This window comes from Bombina bombina, chromosome 1 (assembly GCF_027579735.1).
Source record: "Bombina bombina isolate aBomBom1 chromosome 1, aBomBom1.pri, whole genome shotgun sequence".
Lineage (NCBI taxonomy): Eukaryota > Metazoa > Chordata > Amphibia > Anura > Bombinatoridae > Bombina > Bombina bombina.
This window is the reverse complement of record NC_069499.1, coordinates 51,628,468-51,650,207: the sequence shown is the minus strand read 5'-3', so window position 1 is coordinate 51,650,207 and position 21,740 is coordinate 51,628,468. Positions and strand designations below refer to the sequence as shown.

At 37.9% G+C, this 21,740-nt stretch overlaps 1 protein-coding gene and 1 long non-coding RNA gene across 2 annotated transcripts in view; one reads left to right on the top strand and one right to left on the bottom strand.

The window, feature by feature from the left end:
* Positions 1-20,927, top strand: part of LOC128644796 (uncharacterized) — a 33,071-nt gene extending 12,144 nt beyond the window's left edge. Inside the window, exons 2-3 of the long non-coding RNA XR_008400049.1 lie at positions 19,004-19,067; positions 19,533-20,927. This is a non-coding gene — a long non-coding RNA (uncharacterized LOC128644796). The remainder of the gene's footprint in view (positions 1-19,003; positions 19,068-19,532) is intronic.
* The window catches only part of CEP128 (centrosomal protein 128), a 667,652-nt gene that overhangs the window by 295,704 nt on the left and 350,208 nt on the right, over positions 1-21,740 (bottom strand). The gene's annotated exons all lie outside the window — the stretch shown is intronic.

Here is a 21,740-nt window from a genome sequence, read left to right as displayed (position 1 = left end):
AGCAGCTTTTCCTACAAAAATGTTCTGCAAAGCAACAACAGTACTGTGTACAGAAGTATCACTGTGTGGTTTATAGCACCCATTAGCCAAAGCACAAAGGATAACAAACAATCAGGTAGATTACGAGTTGTGCGTTCGTGTTTTAACTCTGAAAAAATGGTAATTTCAGCGTTTAAAAAACAGCACTACAGCCATTACAAGTCTTGTCCGGTATAGCTGTACCGCAAGCCTTTTAGCCTGTAACGCAACGTCAGTCCCGCACTCGTAAAAAGACGTTTTTTTCATGGGACTTCCATAGCGCAGCCATTACGAGTTTTGCAGTGAGGCTAAAAAGCTTGCGTTATAGCTAATAACGACAAGATCCGTTCCGCCATCTGAGAGCAGTAGTTATGAGTTTTAAGCTACAAAACTGTTACATAAAACTCATAAAGTGTTACAAAGTACACCAAACACCCATAAACTACCTTTTAACCCCTAAACCGAGGCCCTCCCGCATCGCAAACTCAATATTAAAGTTATTAACTCCTAATCTGACGCTCCCGACATCGCCGCCAATAATAAAATTTATTAACCCCTATACCGCCGCTCCCCAACATTGCCGCCACTAAACTAAATTGATTAACCCCTATTCCCACGCACCCCAACATCGCCCACACTATAATAAAGATATTAAACCCCTATTCTGCCGCTCCCCAACACCGCCGCCACTATAATAAACCTATTAACCCCTAAACCGCAAAGCCCCCCACAACGAAATATATTAAACTATTAAACCCTAAATCGGAATCCCCCACGACAAAAATATACTAAATTAATCAACCCCTAAACCAAAAGCCCCCCACATCGCAATAAACTAAACTAGTAACCCCTAAACCTAACGCCCCCCCCCCCCTAACTTTATATTAAAATTACAATAAATATTACCTGTCAAATTAAAAAAACAACATAATTTATGTAAGAACTTACCTGATAAATTAATTTCTTTCATAATGGCAAGAGTCCATTAGCTAGTGACGTATGGGATATACATTCCTACCAAGAGGGGCAAAGTTTCCCAAACCTCAAATGCCTATAAATACACCTCCCACCACACTCACACCTTAGTTTAACGTATAGCCAAGTAGTGAGGTGTAAAAAGGAGGTAAAAAAAGCATAAAAAAAAAAAAAACTGGAAATAATATTGTGCTTTTATACAAAAAAAAAAAAAAAAAAAATATAAACACCCAAAAACAGGGTGGGCCTCATGGACTCTTTTCATTATGAAAAGAAATTAATTTATCAGGTAAGTTCTTACATAAATTATGTTTTCTTTCATGTAAATGGCAAGAGTCCATGAGCTAGTGACGTATGGGATAAAATACCCAAGAAGTGGATGTCCACAGAAGAGTCACTAGAAAGGGAGGGATAAAATAAAAACGGTTATTTCCGCTGAGAAATTAAATCCAAAAAATATTTTTTTTTTATAAATTTCAAGAAAAAAACTTAAAATTTAAACAGAAGAATCAAACTGAGATAGCTGCCTGAAGAACTTTTCTACCAAAGACTGCTTCAGGAGAAGCAAATACATAGAATTGGTAAAATTTAGTAAATGTATGCAAAGAAGACCAAGTTGCTGCCTTTGCAAATTTGATCAACTGAAGCATCATTCTTAAAAGCCCAAGAAGTGGCAACTGATCTAGTAGAATGAGCCGTAATTCTCTGAGGCGGAGACTGCCCCCGCCACTAAGAAAGCCTTGAGAATTAATAGCTTTACCCAAGATGCCAAAGAAATAACAGAGGCTTTCTGACCTTACTTATAACCAGAAAAGACAACAAATAGACTAGAAGTCTTCCTGAAATCTTTAGTAGCCTCAACATAGTATTTCAAAGCTCTTACCACATCCAAAGAGTGTAACGATTTCTCAAGTGAATTCTTAGGATTCGGACACAAGGAAGGAACAACAATTTCCCTACTAATGTTGTTAGAATTCACAACCTTAGGAAGAAAATTAAACGAAGTCCGAAAAACAGTTTATCCTGATAGAAAATCAGAAAAGGAGAATCACAAGAGAGAACCCTTGAATAATACGATGATGGTCTAACCACCAAGTCAGAGAGAGTAGAATGCTGGATTTAAGAATATCAATTGTGATATCGGAGTATAATCCCTGCACCATGATTAACTACAGAGGTCTCATATGAAAACGAGCAAAGGGGATTGCGGTCCGATGCTGCAGTCATAAAACCTAAAACTTCCGTTCACATAGCCACTGAAGGGAATGATCGAGACTGAGGGTTTCAACAGGCTGAAACCAATGTCCTTTGTCCTCTTGTTAAAGATAGATTAATGGACACTGAATCTATCTGGAACCTAAAAAGGTGACCCTTGTCTGAGGAATAAAAAAACCTCTTTGGTAAATTGATCCTCCAAACCATGTCTTTGACGAAACAACACTAGTTGATTCGTGTGAGATTCCGCTAAATGAAAAGATTGAGCCAGTACCAAGATATCGTCCAAATAAGGAAACCCCACAATACCCTGTCTCTGATTACAGATAGAAGGGCACCAAGAACCTTCGAAAAGATTCTTGGAGCTGTCGCTAGCCAAATGGAAGAGCGACAAATTTGGTAATGCTTGTCTAGAAAAGAGAATCTCAGAAACCGATAGTGATCTGGATGAATCGGGAATGTGAAGATAAGCGTCCTGTAAGTCTATTGTGGACAATGACCTTGCTGAACAAAAGGCAGAATGGTCCTTATAGTCACCATCCTGAAAGTTGGGACCCTTACAAAACGATTCAAAAACTTCAGATCTAGAACTGGTCTGAATGAATTTTCTTTCTTTGGGACAATGAATAGAATTAAATAAAAAACCTAGACCCTGTTCCTGAAGCGGAACAGGTATAATCACCCCTGAAAGTTCCATATCTAAAACACCCTTCAGAAAAGCCTGAGCTTTCAAAGGATTTGTTGGAACGCGAGAGAGAAAGAATCTTCTCACAGGAGGTCTTATTCTGAAACCTATTTGATATCCTTGAGACACAATGCTCTGAATCCACTGATTCTGAACAGAATCTGCCCAAATGTTTTGAAAATAATTTCAATCTGCCCCCCACCAGTTGAACTGTATTGAGGGCCGCACCATCATGCAGTCTTGGGTGCTGGCTTTGGTTTCTTATAAGGCTTGGATTTATTTCAACTTGAAGATGGCTTCCAATTGGAACCAGAGTTCTTAGGGGAAGGAGTGGTTTTCTGTTCTCTATTCTGACGAAAGGAATGAAAATGAATAGAAGCTTTAGATTTACCCTTAGATATTTTTTTATCTTGGGGCAAAACCCCTGGAAAGATAGAGATAGTAATCTAGATTTAGATACCATGTCAGTATTTCATGATTTAAGCCATAAAGCTCTTCTAGCTAAATAGCTAAAGACATAGATTTAACATCAATATTGATGATATCAAAAATAGCATCACAAATAAAATGATTAGCATGTTGAAGCAAACAAACAATGCTAGACAAATCAGGATCTATGTCTTGTGCTAAGCTATCCAACCAAAAAGTTGATTCAGCCGCAAACATCAGTCATAGAAATGGCAGGCCTTAGAATATAACCAGAATATAAATAAGCTTTTCCTCAGATAAGATTCAATCTCCTATCTAAAGAATCCTTAAAAGAAGTACTATCTTCCATAGGAATAGTAGTACGTTTGGCAAGAGTTGAAATAGCCCCATCAACCTTACCTTAATTTTGGGACTTTTCCCCCAAAATTCCAAAATAGCCACTGGTAAAGGATATAACTTCTTAAACCTAGAAGAAGGATTAAAAGAAGCACCAGGTTTAGACCATTCCTTAGCAATCACATCAGAAACCGCATCTGGGACAGGAAAAGTTCTCACAGGAGGTTTAAAAACAGAATTTAAACGTTTACTGGTTTTGTTATCAAGAGGTCCAGACTCCTCAATACCCAAAGTAACCAATACTTCTTTCAACAAAGACAGAATATATTCAATCTTAAAAAGATAAGATTTATCGATTCAATGTCTGAAATAGGATTTTCTGAACCAGATAGATCCTCTTCAGAGGAGGATATTTCAGTGTGTTTTAAAGACCTTTTACTTTTATTAGAAGGTGGAATAGCAGACATAGCCTTCTGTATTGCAACAGCAATATCATTTTTCATATCAACAGGGATATCATGTACATTGGATGTTGAGGAACAACAGACACTGTAGTTGTAATAATAGAAACTTTATACTCATGCAAAAGCTTATCATGACAACTGTTACTTAATATAGCCGGAGATATAATCTCAGCTTGATACAGATACACTTAGCTTTGGGTAGAACTGTGTTCAGGCAGCATGGTTCCTGCAGTAGCTTCTGAGACAGGTTCAGACTGAGACATCTTGCAAAATGTAAAAGAAAAAATAACATTTAAACAAAAATATCAATTTCATCATATAGCGGTTATAGGAATAAGAAAAAATGCATATGCTAGATAGGCAGAAAAGAAAACAGCATAGCCTTCTAGAATATAAAGAGAGCAAGGAGCATAAAGGAAGTGGGGTAATATAACCAACATCCGGAAATGACGCAACTTGCGTCATAACAAGTACAACTTTGCGCCAAATAACCTAATGTCAATAAAGACGCAGGAGATGCCAAAAACTTTGCAACACTATAGACGAAAATTCGCTGCAAAAAAAATTTCACTAAAAAAATTACGCAATAAATAACAGCACTTTGTGCCCTCGCGAGCCTAGATTTGTCCAAAAAATTAGGTAAAAACAAGTGAAATTGGTTAAAAAGACTAAACCCCAGGTAAGAAAATATTAAAAAAATAACTTCCTAAAACATAATTTCCATACTGAAACTATTAGACTGCAAAGGGAAATACACATAGACCTAACTCATGGCAAATATAAGTAAATACATATATTTAAACCTTATATAATACATAAAGCGCCAAACATAGCTAAGAGTGTCTTAAACAATGATACATACTTACCAGAAAGACACCCATCCACATATAGCAGACAGCCAAACCAGTACTGAAAACTATCAGCAAAGGGTAATGGTATAAGAGTATATCATCGATCCCTATGACCAATTAACAGGGAACCCTTGAAAAGATTTCCCATGAGTGAAACCATAAAAATTAACAGGCTATACTCTCTTCACGTCCCTCTGACAAACACTGTACTCTGAGAGGAATTGGGCTTTAGAATGCTTAGAAGTGCTTATCATAGAAGAAATCAAGCACAAACTTACTTCACCACCTCCATGGGAGGCAAAGTTTGTAAAACTAAGGTGTGAGTGTGGTGGGAGGTGTATTTATAGGCATTTGAGGTTTGGGAAACTTTGCCCCTCCTGGTAGGAATGTATATCCCAAACGTCACTAGCTCATGGACTATTAAACTAACTACCACCAATTAAAGAAAACTAAAATAAACATAAAAAAATGTGTATATATATATATATATATACAAAAAAATAACAAAACTTAATTATCAAAAATAAAAAAGAATTACACCTAATCTAATAGCCCTATCAAAATAAAAAAGCCCACCCAAAATAAAAAAAAACCTAGCCTACAATAAACTACCAATAGCCCTTAAAAGGGCCTTTTGTAGGGCATTGCCCTAAGTTTAAGGGACAGTCTACACCAGAATTGTTATTGTTTAAAAAGATAGATAATCCCTTTATTACCCATTCCCCAGTTTTGCATAACCAACACGTTTATATTAACATACTTTTTACCTCTGTGATTACCTTGTATCTAAGCCTCTGCAGACTGCCCTCTTATCGCAGTGCTTTTGACAAACACGCAGTTTAGCAAACCAGTGCAGACCACTAAATAACTCCACGGGAGTGAGCACAATGTTATCTATATGACACACATGAACTAGTACTGTCTAACTGTGAAAAACTTTCAAAATGCTCTGAGCTAGGAGGCGGTTTTTAACGGTTTAGAAATTATTTTGAGGCTACCTAGGTTTAGCTTTTCAAAAATACCACCAAGGGAACAAAGCAAATTTGATGAAAAAAGTAAATTGGAAAGTTGTTTACAATTGCATGCCTTATCTGAATTATAAAAGTTTAATTTTGACTAGACTGTCCCTTTAAACAGCTCTTTTACCTGTAAAAAAACACAAAGACCCCCCCAACAGTAAAACCCACAACTCAACCAACCCCCCAAAATAAAAAAACCCTACCTCTAACAAAAACAAAGCTTACCCATTGCCCTGAAAAGGGCATTTGTATGGGCATTGCCTTTAAAAGGGCATTTAGCTCTTTAGAGAAAAGCCCAAACCCTAAACTAAAAAAAAAAACCCCACCCAAAAAGTTTAAAAAAAATCCTAACACTAACCCCCGAAGATCCCCTTACAGTTCTTGCAGGCGGCGAGAGGTCTTCATCCAGGCGGCTCCATCTTCATCCCTGCGGTAGGGGTAGTGGTCGATGTGGAGGCGAAGGTCCAAGGCAGAGGTCCATCTATCCGACGTGGAGGTCCTCTTCATGTGATCGTCCGCCGCACACTGAGGATTGAAATGCAAGGTACCCCCTTTTTTAATAATAATCGTATTAAAAAATTGATATTTCAAGCGTTTTCTTCAAAAACTTACCTTTTAATCCAAAGAGTCGCTGCAGCGCTTCCTCCTCCCGTCGCAAGTCCTCTTCGCGGGTCCAAAATGACGAACCGGCTTCATCCAATCAAGGCATTCCCTCAGGCCATGATCCCCCCCGGGGGAACGCCGTAATTGGAGGAAGCCTGATTCGTTATTTCGGACGTAAGCAGAGGCTTCCGACGGCCAGGGGAATCGATGGAGCAGCTTTCAGGATTAAAAGGTAGGTTTTTCAAGAAAACTCTTGAAATATCAATTTTGATGAATTAAAGTGCCCTTGTTTTTAAAAGGATTATTAAAAACCAGGCACATATTCGTCAGAATTGACCTTCACTTTAACAACTGTGAGTACCTAAAGAGGGGTTAGTGTTAGTTGTTTTTTTTAAAGGTTTTTTTTGTGTGGGCTTTTTTTTAGATTAGGGTGGTCACTCTTAAAAGAGCTGAATGTCCTTTTAAGGGCAGCAAAAGAGCAGAATGCCCATACAAATGCACTTTTCAGGGCAATGGGTAGATTAAGTTTTTAGATAGTATTTTTTTTATTTTGTAGGTTTGGGGGGGTGGGGTTTGTAATGTTAGTGGGTCTTTGTATTTGTTTTAGAAAAAGAGCTGATATCTCTAGGGCAATACCTTACAAAAGGCCCCTTTTAACCCTTTGAGTGCTAAGCTGAAATTTTTTTTAATGTTTTTACATAAAACATTTTTTTACTTTTTTTTTTTTTTTTTTTACAGATCCAAGGCTTATACCATTGGAAAGGCTTTCCAGCGGTGGGGTTTTGTGGTCTGTAGCTGCTTAGATGTCTGAGATACAGGCTTCTTAGCAGCATGCCCCCTTTCCCTATACTTTACATTGTCCATTTTAAATAAAGTTGCGCAGTGACATCACATGAGATCTCCCTCAAGGTGGGAGAGTGCTAGCAACGGCTTTGAGCCGTCATTAGCACCTGAGTGAGATAATTTGCGACGGCTCAGATCCATCATTGAGAGTTGAATGCCCTTTTAAGGGCAGGAAAAAGAGCTGAATGCCCTTAAATGCCCATACAAATGCCCTTTTCAGGGCAATGGGTAGATTAGGTTTTACTTAATTTTTATTTTGTGTGTTTGGGGGGTGGGGGTTTGTATACTTTTACGGCGTGCTTGTTTTTCTTTTGTAGGAAAAGAGCTGTTATCTTTAGGGCAATGCCCTACAAAAGGCCATTTTAAGGGCCCTTGGTGGTTTATTATAGATTAGGTTTTTTTTTTTTTTAAAAAAGGGTATTAGAATAGGAATCATTTTTATTGTTTTGGATAATTTTGTTTGTTATTTTTTTAATGGTAGTTTTTTTTATTTTTTTGTAATGTTAGGTTTTAGTGTAAGGCAGCCTAGGTTTTATTTCACAGGTAAGTTTGTATTTATTTTAACTAGGTAGTTAGTAAATAGTTATTAACTATTTACTAACTACCTAGTTAAAATACATACAAACTTACCTGTGAAATAAAAATAAAACCTAAGCTAGCTACAATTTAACTATTAGTTATATTGTAGCTATCATAGGTTTTATTCACAGGTAAGTATGTATTTAGTTTTAAATAGGTATTATTTAGTTAATAATTGTAACTTTAATTTAGCTCTACTTATGTTAAAGTTAGGGGGTGTTAGGTTTAGGGTTACGGTTAGGTTTAGGGGTTAATAGTTTAATTTAGGTTGTTGCAATGTGGGGACTGGCAGTTTAGGGGTTAATAGGTTTATTTAGTGGCAGTGATGTCGAGGAGCGGCGGAATAGGGGTTAATAGATTTATTATAGTGTGGGCGATGCTGGGGTGCAAGGGAATAGGGGTTAATAACTTTAGTATAGTGGCGGCGATATTGGGAGTGGCAGATTATGGGTTTAATAACATTATGTAGGTTTCGGCGATGTCGGGGCAGCAAATTAGGGGTGTTTAGACGTGGGGTTTATGTTAGGGTGTTAGGTTTAAACGTTACCTTTTTTCCCCCATAGACATCAATGGGGCTGCATTACGAAGCTTTTCATTCCGCGATCGCAGGTGTTAGGTTTTTTTCTAACCCGCTCTCCCCATTGATGTCTATGAAGAAAGCGTGCACGAGCACGTCAAAACAGTGCTTGTATTTTGTGCGGTATGGAGCTCAAAGCAACCCATATTGCACGCACAAACCGGCTGTTTCAAAACTTTTAATGGCTGCGCTATAGAGGGTGAAATAACGCAACTTTTGTTGCATTCGTTAAATTTCCTACAGCGCGTATAACTCGTAATCCACCTGAATGTTTGCTATATATGGAACCTTTTACCTCCATGCTGAGCATTGGAAGCAAGGCTGGTATAGGATGCATGTGCTGGATGCTTTAAAGGGACAGTTAACACCAGAATTTTTGCTGTTTAAAAAGATAGATAATCCCTTTATTACCCATTTCTCAGTTTTGCATAACCAACACATTTATAATAATACACGTTTTACCTCTATAATTACCTTGTATCTAAGCTTTTGCTGACTGCCCTTATTCAAATTAGCAGATGAACCTCCTAGGTTTAGCTTTCAACAAAGAATAACAAGAGAACAAAGCAAAATTGGTAATAAAAGTAAATTGGGAAGTTGTTTAAAATGACATGCCCTATTTAAATCATGAAAGTTTTTTTTGGACTTGACTGTCCCTTTAAGTGGCATCAAACAATATTGTAAGGAAAAGGTACTGACTACTGTGTCTCATAACTGGTGACACTAAGTAAGTCTATGACGTAGAGAGTGATATTTTTAACATAGGACATTTGCACAAGATGATAAGACTCAATGTAATACTGCACAGAAAATATGCAGTCAGGTATATGAAATGTTCCAGTTTAGATTAGATATGAAGAGCATGAAGGACATAACTAGGTCAGATGTACACAACAGAAGCTTTAGTTTAAGACAATTTAGCTTGTGGGGCATTCCCATTGTGTCTGGAGCTAGTGGGTCAAATATATAAAATGTATATTTTAGAACAGAGTGTGCACGACACTAGTTCAAACAGCACTCACAAGTCAGACTATACTGCAGTCCATGGTTCCATCACCATTAGTATTTCAGAATAGCAGATGGATTGCTAAAAGACATGCGTGTTTGTAGCCCCCCTTTAGCACTGGGCTTTAGAATGTGAGGAGGGTATTATTTAGATTACTTGAAAAAGTGAAATAAAACATATGCACTCCTACATCCCTTTAAGCCTATCCTCACTAATCAACAAATATACTCCAGCCCGCCCCTAAGATCCAACAATGACCTGTTCCTTGCATCTTCTATTATCACCTCTTACCATGCTAGACTGCCAGACTTCTCTTGTGAGGCACCAACCCTCTGGAACGCTGTTCACTGTCAGACTTTCCCCTAATCTGCCTTATTTTAAACACTCCATAAAGACATTTTTGTTCAGGAAAGCCAACCACCCAACTCAGTAAAAAGTGAATTCCACTTACTTAAAGGAATAGTCTAGTCAAAATTAAACTTTCATTATTCAGATAGAGCAGCAATTTTAAGCAAATTTCCAACTTACTCTTATTCTTAATTTGTCTTTGTTCTCTTGCTATCTTTATTTGAATGTAAGCATAGGAGCCAGCCCATTTTTGGTTCAGCACCTGTCTAGCGCTTGCTGATTGGTGGCTACATTTAGACACCAATTAGAAAGTTCTACCCATGTGCTGAACCAAAAATGGGCCGGCTCCTATGCTTAGATTCTTGCTTCTTCAGATAAAGATAGCAAGAGAATGAAGAAAAATTAATAGGAGTAAATTAGAAAGTTGCTTAAAATTGCATGCTCTATCTGAATCATGAAAGTTTAATTTTGACTAGACTATCCCTTTAATAATTGCCCTTATCTAACTCTGAATTAACACCATTCCCCCCTTGTAGCCCTTACCTCCTGTTTCCCATACCCCTACTCTTTTAGATTGTAACTTCCCACGGGAATAGGGCCCTCAATTCTTCCTGTATTTGTCAAATGTTGTCTTGTCTCTTACAAGTTTTTTTTTCATCATTGTTTTATTTTAATGAATTCTAACCATTGACAGCGCTGCGGAATATGTTGGCGCTTTATAAAAAAAAAGTACACTAATGAAAAAAAACAACCCCCAGAATCGACTGACCTACAATGTAGTTCAACCACAGACACACTGCAAGCCACATTTAAATTCAGTATTCTTTCCATAAGATTCACACACTGGATTAGTGGAATTGAATTTGTTATGGATCCATTCCACCGGTTTTAATTAAATTTTCTAGTGCAATTTTTTTTTGAAGACTGTATTAGCCATTGGTCTGAGCAGCACAGACTGTACTGGACATGAGGAAGAACTGGGGTTTAAAGGGACAGTCTACTCTAGAATTGTTATTGTTCAAAAAGATAGCTAATCCCTTTATTACCAATTTTGCACAGCCAACAGTTATATTAATATACTTTTTTACCTCTGCGATTACCTTGTTTTGAGACTTGCATTTGAGCCAATCAGTAGTGACTCATAGATAACGCCACAAGACTGAGCACAATGTTATCTATATGGCACACATGAACTAACTCAGTCTATCTGTGAAAAACTGAGATAAGAGGCGGCCTTCAAGGCCTTAGAAATTAGCATATGAGCCTCCCTAGGTTTAACTTTTAACAGAGAATACCAAGAGAACAAAGCAAATTTGATTATAAAAGTTGTTTCAAATTGCATGCCCTATCTGAATCATGAAAGCTTAAATTTGATTAGACTCCCCTTTAAATAAATAGGACATCAAGGCTGTGTATATTTTTTGGGCCTCTAATAGCATAAGAATCTAATTGAATTGAGCTATTAAAAAATACTAGCAACAACAAACAGAGATGTCACCCCATTAGGATTTGTTAATTAATCAAGACCATAGACAGCAACATAAACTACATACATTGAGAATTAGTCTTGAGAAACAATTTGCAAGCCTATGAATTCACTGAGGTCACGCACCAGACCCAATGCCAGAGACAGGATCGCAGAGAGCATGGCAGGACATACAGGCAAACTCAGGCCAGCCGTGCAAGCTTCCTTTTTCCAAGTTTACAAACTCTGCACGTCCATCCTGTGCTTTCATACAAGGGATGCTGCTGGGGATTCGGTTCACTGAGTCATTTCACAAACCGCAGCTTTCTGCAGAATAAAATGCAATTAACCTCTTTCTTGCTGGAGGGAGCTAAATATGTGAAACAGTAATGCGATACCAACTCTTTAGGCACAGAAGGGGTTTGGTTTGAGTAGTATATAAAATTGCAGGGATCAGATGTACTACAATCATTTTAATGCAAGGCAGACATGCCAGGGTATCAAGGCCTCTCAGCTATGCCCTTCCGAAAATCTCAACTCCCTGGCAAGAGCAGCTGGGTCCAAAGTCTTCTCATTACTGCAGTGGAAAACAATGAAAGGGGGGTGCAGGAGGATAAAAAGAAAATACTCTGCATGAAAAAAAGAAAGAAAGAAACATCACTAATGAGTTTAAGAATTTCCAAATTTTCCTAGCTGGGAGGTGGAGAGAAAAAAAACTGCTGTTTGTCATGAACAGATTTCAGAAAGCCCCAGGGCTGGGAATTAAAATCTGGGACTTTTATTTCTCATAACTTATACATACCAGTGCACAAATTACAATCCAAGAAACAGACGTTTCAGAGGCTGTATTTTATGGGAATGATGCAGTGAATGTGGTGCTAGTCTTGAGAAAGTAGTTCTTTCACCTCTCGTGACCCTATAGGACCATAAAGTTGTGGGGTGATCTCTATGTTTTAGGCCTTGGAAGCTCTGCACAGTTGCAAATTATCCTTTAATATTAGGTGATGGGTGAAATAAAGGCAACTTTAGGGTAATAAATATAACATAGGTGTTAAACACTGTAAAATATTATTCTGTCCCCAACTTGACTGAGCTTTTAATCCTAGTAACACCTAGGTTACAACATGGCCGTATTTCTCCACTATTTAAACAAATGAACATTTTTAAAAATATGCCCACATATTCTTCTCAGGTTGGTGTTTGCATTGAGAACATCATAATGTAAGGCATTTATTTAGGCATAGATTAGAAGTGGCGGAAAATATTACTGCTATTGTACGTTCTCATTGCTCGAGTGCAGTCAACACCGTAACTATTTCTGCACTCATATTAAAAGTCCAAAATGATTATTTTATTTAGCACTCAAGCAATAGTCTTGCATGCTGGATAGCACGGATGCGCCAAATCCCTATATAGTAGTAGTAGGGGGGCGATAGGTCATGTTACATATTCCTCAAACTCTTAGCCAAGGGTGGGCTAAGCCGATTATGTCCAAGTAGTGGGATTATTTACAAAGTTCTGTGCTATAATATTAGTAATAATCGTTTACCTCTGGTCTTAAAAATAATGAAATTTTACAGCCGTATTTTGTACTGTGTTGGGAGTGCAACACTTAACCCACCACATGCAATATGCACACAATGAGCGCTCCTTGCGCTATCCATTAAAGTTATAGGGCGCAATAAAGTTTCAGCTGTGTTAAAGTGCTTCATCCACTTAAAATAATATCGCTATCGATTGTACTCCACTTGTAATCTGGCCCTTAGTGTTTGTTAACGGTCCTTTCATTTAAAGCCTGAAATACTAAAATGCTGCTATTTAGCGGGCTATGAAATGTGCTGCCGTCTTCTCTGGCAGAAAGTTGGTGTATTTTTTAATGAGTAATTTAAGGTGTTTGTTTAAAGGAGACAAATTCCATGCAGGATTTTCTGCTTGTTACTCTGCATATTCTGCCAGCTGATCTGTATTCTCTGTCACTTAAAGGGATAGAAAGGTCAAAATTTAAATGTGCATGGGTGCATTTAAATTTTAAATTAGAACATTTTTGCAATATACTGCTATTAAGAAAAATGCTTCTAGTAATAGTTATTACTGAGCTAGAATACTGGTGCATGAGCCCACACAGCATATGTGTGTATGCCACTGAAAAACAATAACTTTTACTAGAAGCATTGTTGCTTCTATTTAAAAAATGAAATACACCCATGCACATTTCAATTTTGACCTTTCTATCCCTTTAAGTGACAGAGACTACAGAAGAGCTGGCACAGTATGACGAGTAACCAGCAGAAAATCCTGCATGGAATTTGTCTCCTTCAAACAAACAATCCACAAGGGCTGATGGGAAAAACAGATGGGAAAAACCATTGATTTTATTCTACATAACTTCTCCCTTGTATAAAAGCCAAAGAGTGAATAAGCCATACAGTTTATAAACCTCCCTAATCTCCAAATCTCAGCATTTTTCATATTGCGAGTGGTCTATTTATTTTTCTGCAAGGTAACAGGTAGGTGTGATCAGGCTAATTTAATAGAAAGCTTTTGGTAAAACTTACAGTATTGCAGGAATGAAAGTGCAAGCTCTTGAGTACAAAAACAGTTCTCACTTATCTTGATAAACCCCCCACTGAATCCATATGAAAACAGCTTTTCAAAGAATCCACCAAATATTTACACTGAGTCTGCCAGCAGCTGTACCTGGAAACAAGCTGGGGCCTTTACAGATGATCCTACTTGGAAGCCAAGCCACAGCTGGACATGACTCATAGGACACCAAGAGGTTGCTGGCCAGCATGACATAGATGGATATACAGCTTGTCTCCTAAGTACAGATTCCATGGCACTGTGCGAGTGAAGGGTCTGGAAGTGTACAGCATTCTGTTTCTCCGACAAAAATAATTATATGAGGATACCTAAATAGTAAGAATATGGGGTGTGTTTACACTTCATTAGAGGAGTCATACTGGAGGCAGTAAGAGTCTGATAGATACTGACATTTATTAAATAGGTTATATGGAGCACACAGAAAGGGGGATATAACACAGTTAGGAAGGAAATAGGGAAACATTACAGAAAATATCAGGAGGACTTTAAGACCGTTAAAGAAACATTTAAGATGCACAATTTAAAAGCTCTAATTTATTAGTGTGTGATTACTGATTTTAGCTATTTATTAAATATCTACAAGGCATTGCAACTAATACACAAGATACAGTCATGTTCTGCTTGAGCGCTGCTAGGCTTGCGCCTCCCAAGCGGGACTTAACCCCTTTGTGAGGGATTGCTAACATCAGAAATTCAAAAAGAACATGCTCTAACCAATCAGAGAAAGCATTTTTATCAGAATAGCCCATTAAACTGAAGAACTAAGACAGTTAATGAAGTTACATCACAGGTTTATCAATCTGTTTAGACATTGGTTAGAATCCACTGCACTCATTATAATGACCCTTCACAACCGGAGAAGGTAAATTTCAGTCTATTTGCTGCCTGGAGCCTGGGTTAAATAGGGCTATATGAGCACCTGTATGGCGAATATATATGAAATATTAAAGGTTTTTTGGGTTATAATCTGAGGAGATGGAGGTTATAGGACTAGCAGCGGGATATTAAATGAGGTATATTACAGGGGATATAATCGGTTTGTTATAGAAACAATAGAAAGCAGTTTTAAATTGTTTGTGAATGGAAAGTGCAGACATTATTTAAAGACTTAATGTTACCTGCAGTGTCAATGGGTTAGGGAGTGCTATGTGTTCCTAGTTTAATTCCTATAACAAAAAGGCTGTATATTGTCATGGGTAACTGGGCTGGCATCGCTAAACATGCCAAGTGGCCACTGTATTAAGGATCACAGCAGTGTGCTAAGGAGTTGCTGTAAGAGCCTGTGTCAGGGAGAAGTTACACTCCATACAAATCTGTCATATAAAGCTACAGGCTTCATCCAACAGAGCCCATCTCACAAAACAGGAACAAACTCATCCATCTGGAAAAGCTCATTAAAGATGCCATTTAAGAGAGACTTGGCTACCTTTAAACACTCACACCGAATACACTGTAATGTCCGATAACTAAAACTGACACAATGTACATGAATACATTTTTGAATTTTATTACCGATTTATTCCTTCAACGCTTGTTCTAGTATCGAGTTCTTGCAGAAATTACTATTTGCCAAATGACTTATTACCACTTAACAGGTTGATGGGCAGGAACCTAACAGCCATTCATAAGGTTTAAAAGGCCTGCCTTACCTCTCTCTTGCCTCATTCCGTGTCCAGTTTTCCATATGGGTACTGCAGAAAGGCTTTCTAGTTTATTTAATGTGTTCTCACTTATTTGCAGTTGCTTTTAATGCAAGATTGTGAGAGGGAAGATGGGAGTGAGGGAGAGGGAAAAGGAGAAGATAGAAGACAAAGGAAGAAAAAAAATGTAGGAAAGAGGGAAAAGGAGGGTAGCGTAGAATAGTTTTTTTTATAACTGTTTATTAATCTTTGTGAGTCTTGATATAGATGGCAAGCAGTGTGGCAATTACCGTATTTTTCGCTCCATAAGACGCACTTTTTCCCCCCTCAAAATTAAAGGGAAATGTCTGTGCGTCTTATGGAGCAAATGTGTGTGTGCCCTGGAGTCGAATCGCCAAGCTCGAGTGCAGGGACGAAAAGCAGATCCCGGCCGGGAAGCATACTGAGATCGTGCGGCATGGAAGAAGGAAGGCTGCAGAGAGGAGGCTACTGGGGTTACTGTGCTGGAAGAAGGCATACATAAAATATTTTACCAGGAAGGATACATTGAGATTTCTCTAGTTTTTAAGTATGTCCTGGGACACATGGGCACCTTCCTTTACCTCACTCCTTCAAGCACAGTCCCTTGCTAAGGTAAAACACAATGCTGGCAGCAATTCTACGTAAGGGGCAAAACCAAACCATAAAATGGACTTTGTACATCATATGTATAAAGTAATAATTGACTCCAGTTATCAGTATACCGTCCGTACATATGATGCACAAAGTCCATTTTTTTGTTCTGACTCTAGCGATGGCGAGATCTTGGGGTACACAGAAAACTAGAAGAGTACTCGAACCTTAAAGTCTCTTTTCATTTGTTAATGCGCTGATGATGGTTCTTTATTCCACTGTTGACTGCTGTTTTATTATTCTGTTATAGTTTATTAAATAGTTTACTACACCATTTGATTCATAATATTTTTCTTCTTGTTTACCTCCTCTAAAAACTAGGTGCATCTTTTGGTCAGGTGCGCCTTATGGAGCAAAAAATACGGTATATGCCTCTTCCCTATATGCAAAATATCAGCTCTTTAAACGTATTATAGGCCAGAATGTCCCACTCTTCTCATACAAGTTTACCTTCGCAGACTAGGACAGCACAGTATTATGTACAGAAAAATACAGTTAAAAGACCCCAGGTTGTATGTTACATCTATGTTGTGTCTATGAAACAAACCATTTAAACTGTATTGATGGCATATTTATTTTACTTTTAAGTCTGTTAATCATAAATGTTTTGTGACATTACTGTCGATACATAAGTCTTAATTCACAATATGTTCATTTTAATAGAGCCCTTTGGTGACCAAAGGCACATAAACCATAAATCAGGGGTGTCATATAAACTACTGCAACATGCCAAGAGAGTCCCACAGCATCAACAGCTTGTAACTGAAATAACTACCTAAATGTTAGCGTGGATCAAGGACATATTACTCTTTAAAAAGAACATCTGTGATTTATCTCCTAGCTGAATGGAACATGGCAGATTTCTCAGCATTGGCAAATTGGTCTGTCCCTAACCTGATTTTACAGTACCTTTAAAACATATAATTCTAAGGTTTCAACATTAGAGGAAATGATCTGCACACTATAAGCAGATGCAGAAGGTTAATAGGATCCACCAACTAACAGCTGTGAGCTTGTGGTGTTGTAACACTCACAGATACAATGTAGCTGACCTAACTGATATCAGGTTAAAAACAATAAAAACAAATACATCTGCAGTACCAATAACAATTAAAAAAAGAGCGAATGACCTATGAATATAAAATCCTGATCCATTCGAGGTTCTCAATAACACTGCTCCCTTTCTTAACCCTGTCCCTCCCCTTTAGTCAGCCCCTTAACCCCCTTGGCATGTAAGCTTACAAGCCCAGATCACTTTCTTATAAGGTGATCTAGAACAGTTGGCAACTCAAGGCAGTACCCGCTAGCCATTTATATGATCCATCATTTTCTTTAAATAAAGGTTACCTTTATATATTATACCAAAGTTTATACCGCTGCAGAATCTGTTGGCACGTAAATACTTAATAATGCTCACACAATGGTAGCAGCTTTGATCTGTGTGGATAATATCAATGTTGCTTAACATAGTCAGGGGGGCTAAACTGTAATCTACTACTGCTGATTATAGCTGCTATTAATGGATTCCACATATATTTATTTTTACTCATAGATTGCAATAACTTATTGTCCTAAACATAAGTAGTGGAGGGCTGGGCTTGACCCATGACCGATAAAATTAAAGCTCTCCTAACTTTTTCTATTCCACTACATACACTCCATGGCAACTTACATTTATATGTAGACGGAGTCCTCAGTATTCTGGAAGTTTTGTGTACATGCTCAATTTATAATCTCCAACTAAAGTTTTAAACAAATTATTAAATATACAAACTTGGAGAAGAATTTTATAGTTTTAACTTCATAGTTATATTTTGAACGCCATCAGATTTATCAGTCACTGACTTTTGACGCTGAGAAAAAAACAAATGGATGTAAACCAGAATGGCCTACGATGCACATAAGCAGATTTGCTTCTGGAATAATTTCTTTTAAAAAAAGAAATAGATTACAATGCAACAGAGCAAGAATCAGTTAGCTGGACATAAAGGGAGTGAACGTACACACAGCTGCCTTCGCTATAAAGGAGAAACAGGGATATATTTGATAATATGAAACACATCAAAGCTAAAATTGCTGTGACGATGGAAAATCAGCTAATGGGCCAAAGGGTGGAGGACCCATGTCCAAGCTGAGCTGCTTACATCTGAGACACAGAATAACCCTCAACAGCTTTTGTGCTACAAGCCAATTATCTGACCTCATCATGCAGACCTGCGGTGACATTAAGAGGCTTCTTGCCAAGCATTAAACCGTGACAAGCAAGAAATAAATACATTAACAAAACAGTGGACGGCATACAATGCTTTTTAAAGAATGGTTTCCTTAAAGTTATAAAGGCGCCTCTCAGGTGGATACCTGGTATGAGAGCCCCAAACCCCTATATTTCACGTCTCCCGTCCAGTGTACAGAATAATGTGGGTGGGATTAAAACACAAAACATTACAAAATCACTAAATAGTTATGTTATGACAACTTTGGGGAAAAGCCCTTTGCATTTCAGTTGCATATTAAATCGCCCCTGAGATTAATGAACTTTTATTCCTTTTTTATTTGACTATTTCTGCCAAATATATAGGCGAGAGTTTTGTATGCTGTAGAAAAAGTATGATAAGTACTTACTTATCTGGTATGTAATTAACAAGATATTAAAGTGCATTTCTTTCCATTTTAGTTCTGGTTTACTCAAGTTATGAGTTCGGCACCAAGAGTGACCCAAGTCTAATTCTTGTACAGAGGTGAGCAGCCTATGGCACGAGTGTCTTGTGTCCCACTTTATGGCCCTAGAGTGACACACCGTTTGGTGCCTGCACAATCTTCCTATTCCCATCCCCTATTTAGATCCTGTGCATGGCAAGTTGTGGGCTACAGGGCCAGGAGTCAGATCTATTATTATTATTATTATTAATAATAATAAAAAAGCATCAGATACTAATATTTAAATTATATAAATGTTTGTTTGTTTTTTAATTTATTTAATTTATTACTTTTTTTTTTAAATCCTAAATTAAAATATGGTTGGAACCCCTTGTTATTTTACAGTATAACTTCTGCACACTATTTTAAATAAAAGTTACCAGCACTTTTCCAAAGAGGCTGCTAAGATGTCCAAGACAAAGGGAAGTGTCCTTTAGAAGCTTAGAAAAAACACCGTCTACTAAAAGAAAACCAAATGATGTTAAAGTGTACATTTATGTTTGCAGGGCATTGCAGAAACAAGTGGAGCCAAGCACAGAAGGTGCTGTAGGCAGCTAGAACGCTCCGAAAACAACAAACCTGAATACAGATTGCAATGGGGCAATGAAGTGAGCAAGTACAGCGTTCATAACTCAGGCTGCACTGATTACAGCATGGCGGTTACATTTCAAGCAATGTTACTTAAAGGGCCATGATACCCAAATGTTGAAACACTTGAAAGTGCTGCAGCATAGCTGTAAAAGGCAGACTAGAAAATATCAATGGTGGTTCTACTGCATGCTGCTAGAGTATCTTGATCCAAAATGGAAGAATTACAATGACATTTGCATGTTCTCTTCTAATTTAGCCTAGAAGCTGAAATCTGCCTTTAAATATCTGCAGCGAGGTATGGTTACTTTGGTGAGCTAAAGAAATGCCCAACAGAATAGCCACAAGCTATTAATGTTATGCTCGGACTGCAAACTGTAGATACTGAACATGACTGTCTACCATTGGGATATAAAAATATGATCTGCTATTAGTGCTGAAAATGGAATGCATGGGAAAAGTATGATGTTATGAATTCTATTTGAAAACTTCTTGAAAAAAATCCAGTAACCATTTATTTAAAATTTGATCTACCAAAATGTTTCTAAAATGAGATAAATAAGCTTCAACAAGAGATATTTGGATATTCCCACTAACTATAGTTGAAGATAGACCACTAACTCTGAGCCGCTCAGTTAGACAATAGACAACCCAAATATTAAACTGAATAGATTTACTTCAGAGGTAGAATCTGCTGTGCCATAACCACAAGCATGCACTACCAGCTTTGTGGCTACTATACTGTGGCTACTATACTGTGGCTACTATACTGTGGCCATTCAACTTAAGCAATTCTGCTGCACCATATATTTAAACAAATATGTTACTTGGTATAAATCTGAAAGAAATGAGATTCTATTTTGTGCATCTTGCTTGTTAGAGGCTGAAATCTTTGGAGGTTTTTATGAGCATTATATCGCAATGTGTGTCTCTTTTCTTTGCATAGAAAACCCTGCATAGCTAGATAAACAGATCCCAGGCTAATATTGCCTTTCTAAAATCGTCTTAGATCATCTAGCCAGAGCAGAGAGCTTTAGATCATCAGGCGCTCAGTGAGTACCCCCTCTCCTCAGGGGATGCGGACAGGAAATTGCCATACACCATTTATCTACATAAGAATGCTCCAGATTTCCTTCTGTTCTGTCCACTATAGCTTTTACAGGTCACGGTTCTCTCTCCTTTAGGGGTTGTTTGTAGGAGACTCAGGGTTTGTAGCTCACATAATTTCCCTGGCGATAAGAAGAGCTCTGAGTGTTTGAAGGTGTATTGGAGCAGTGTTTCTCAACCGTGCGTGGTACTCAAGCACCCCCAACAGGCCAGGTTTTCATTATAGCTGAAGTAATCAGCTGATCAGTAACCATGGTTACTAACCTGCTCTCACCTGTGCACTGGTTTAGCTGTAATGAAAACCTGGCCTATAGGGGGTACTTAAGGATCGCAGTTAAGAAACAATGTATTGGAGGAAACAGGTAAACTGGTCCTTGCTGCTAAAGTGTTCCAATGGTTTTCTAAACAACTCAATGAAACAAGTATGACACAGAAATACACCTTGTCTGTCAAACAGCTATTACGGACAAAGAAAAAGGTGAAATTGACAAATAACACAAGGGGTTTCTTGTAATTATCTGCGGACAACCTTGGTTATTAAATTACCTTTTTGCAGAGATCATGCATTCCCTACATCTTGTCTTTTTTTTGTTTACAAGAAATACCCAGAGTGTTAGGGATAAAACTGAAAAAAAACATTCCTTGGTACATTGATGAGTCATGAGTATTTCTCTTGGTTTTAGCATAAGGTTAACATAGTTCGAGATGGACACTTCCTTTGTGATGGTCACTACAAAGCCTGGGTTTTGAGACAGGTAAACAAGTCACCAGCCCGTGACACACACTCCAGCATTTTTATACTGTGGGATCCCACAAGGACTACGCATTCACTCCTGAGTGAGCAGGCTGTGCCCTCCATGACACAGAAAGACGGGCATTGAGGTCTTTCTAAGCTGCTTAACGCATCCGTCAGAGCTGACATCAACTTTGCTGTCGAGGCATAGAAATGCTGGCCACCCTGCTGTGCTTGGGCGAAATGCACAAGTGATGTCATCCTACAATGAGTGATCAGCGGGGAG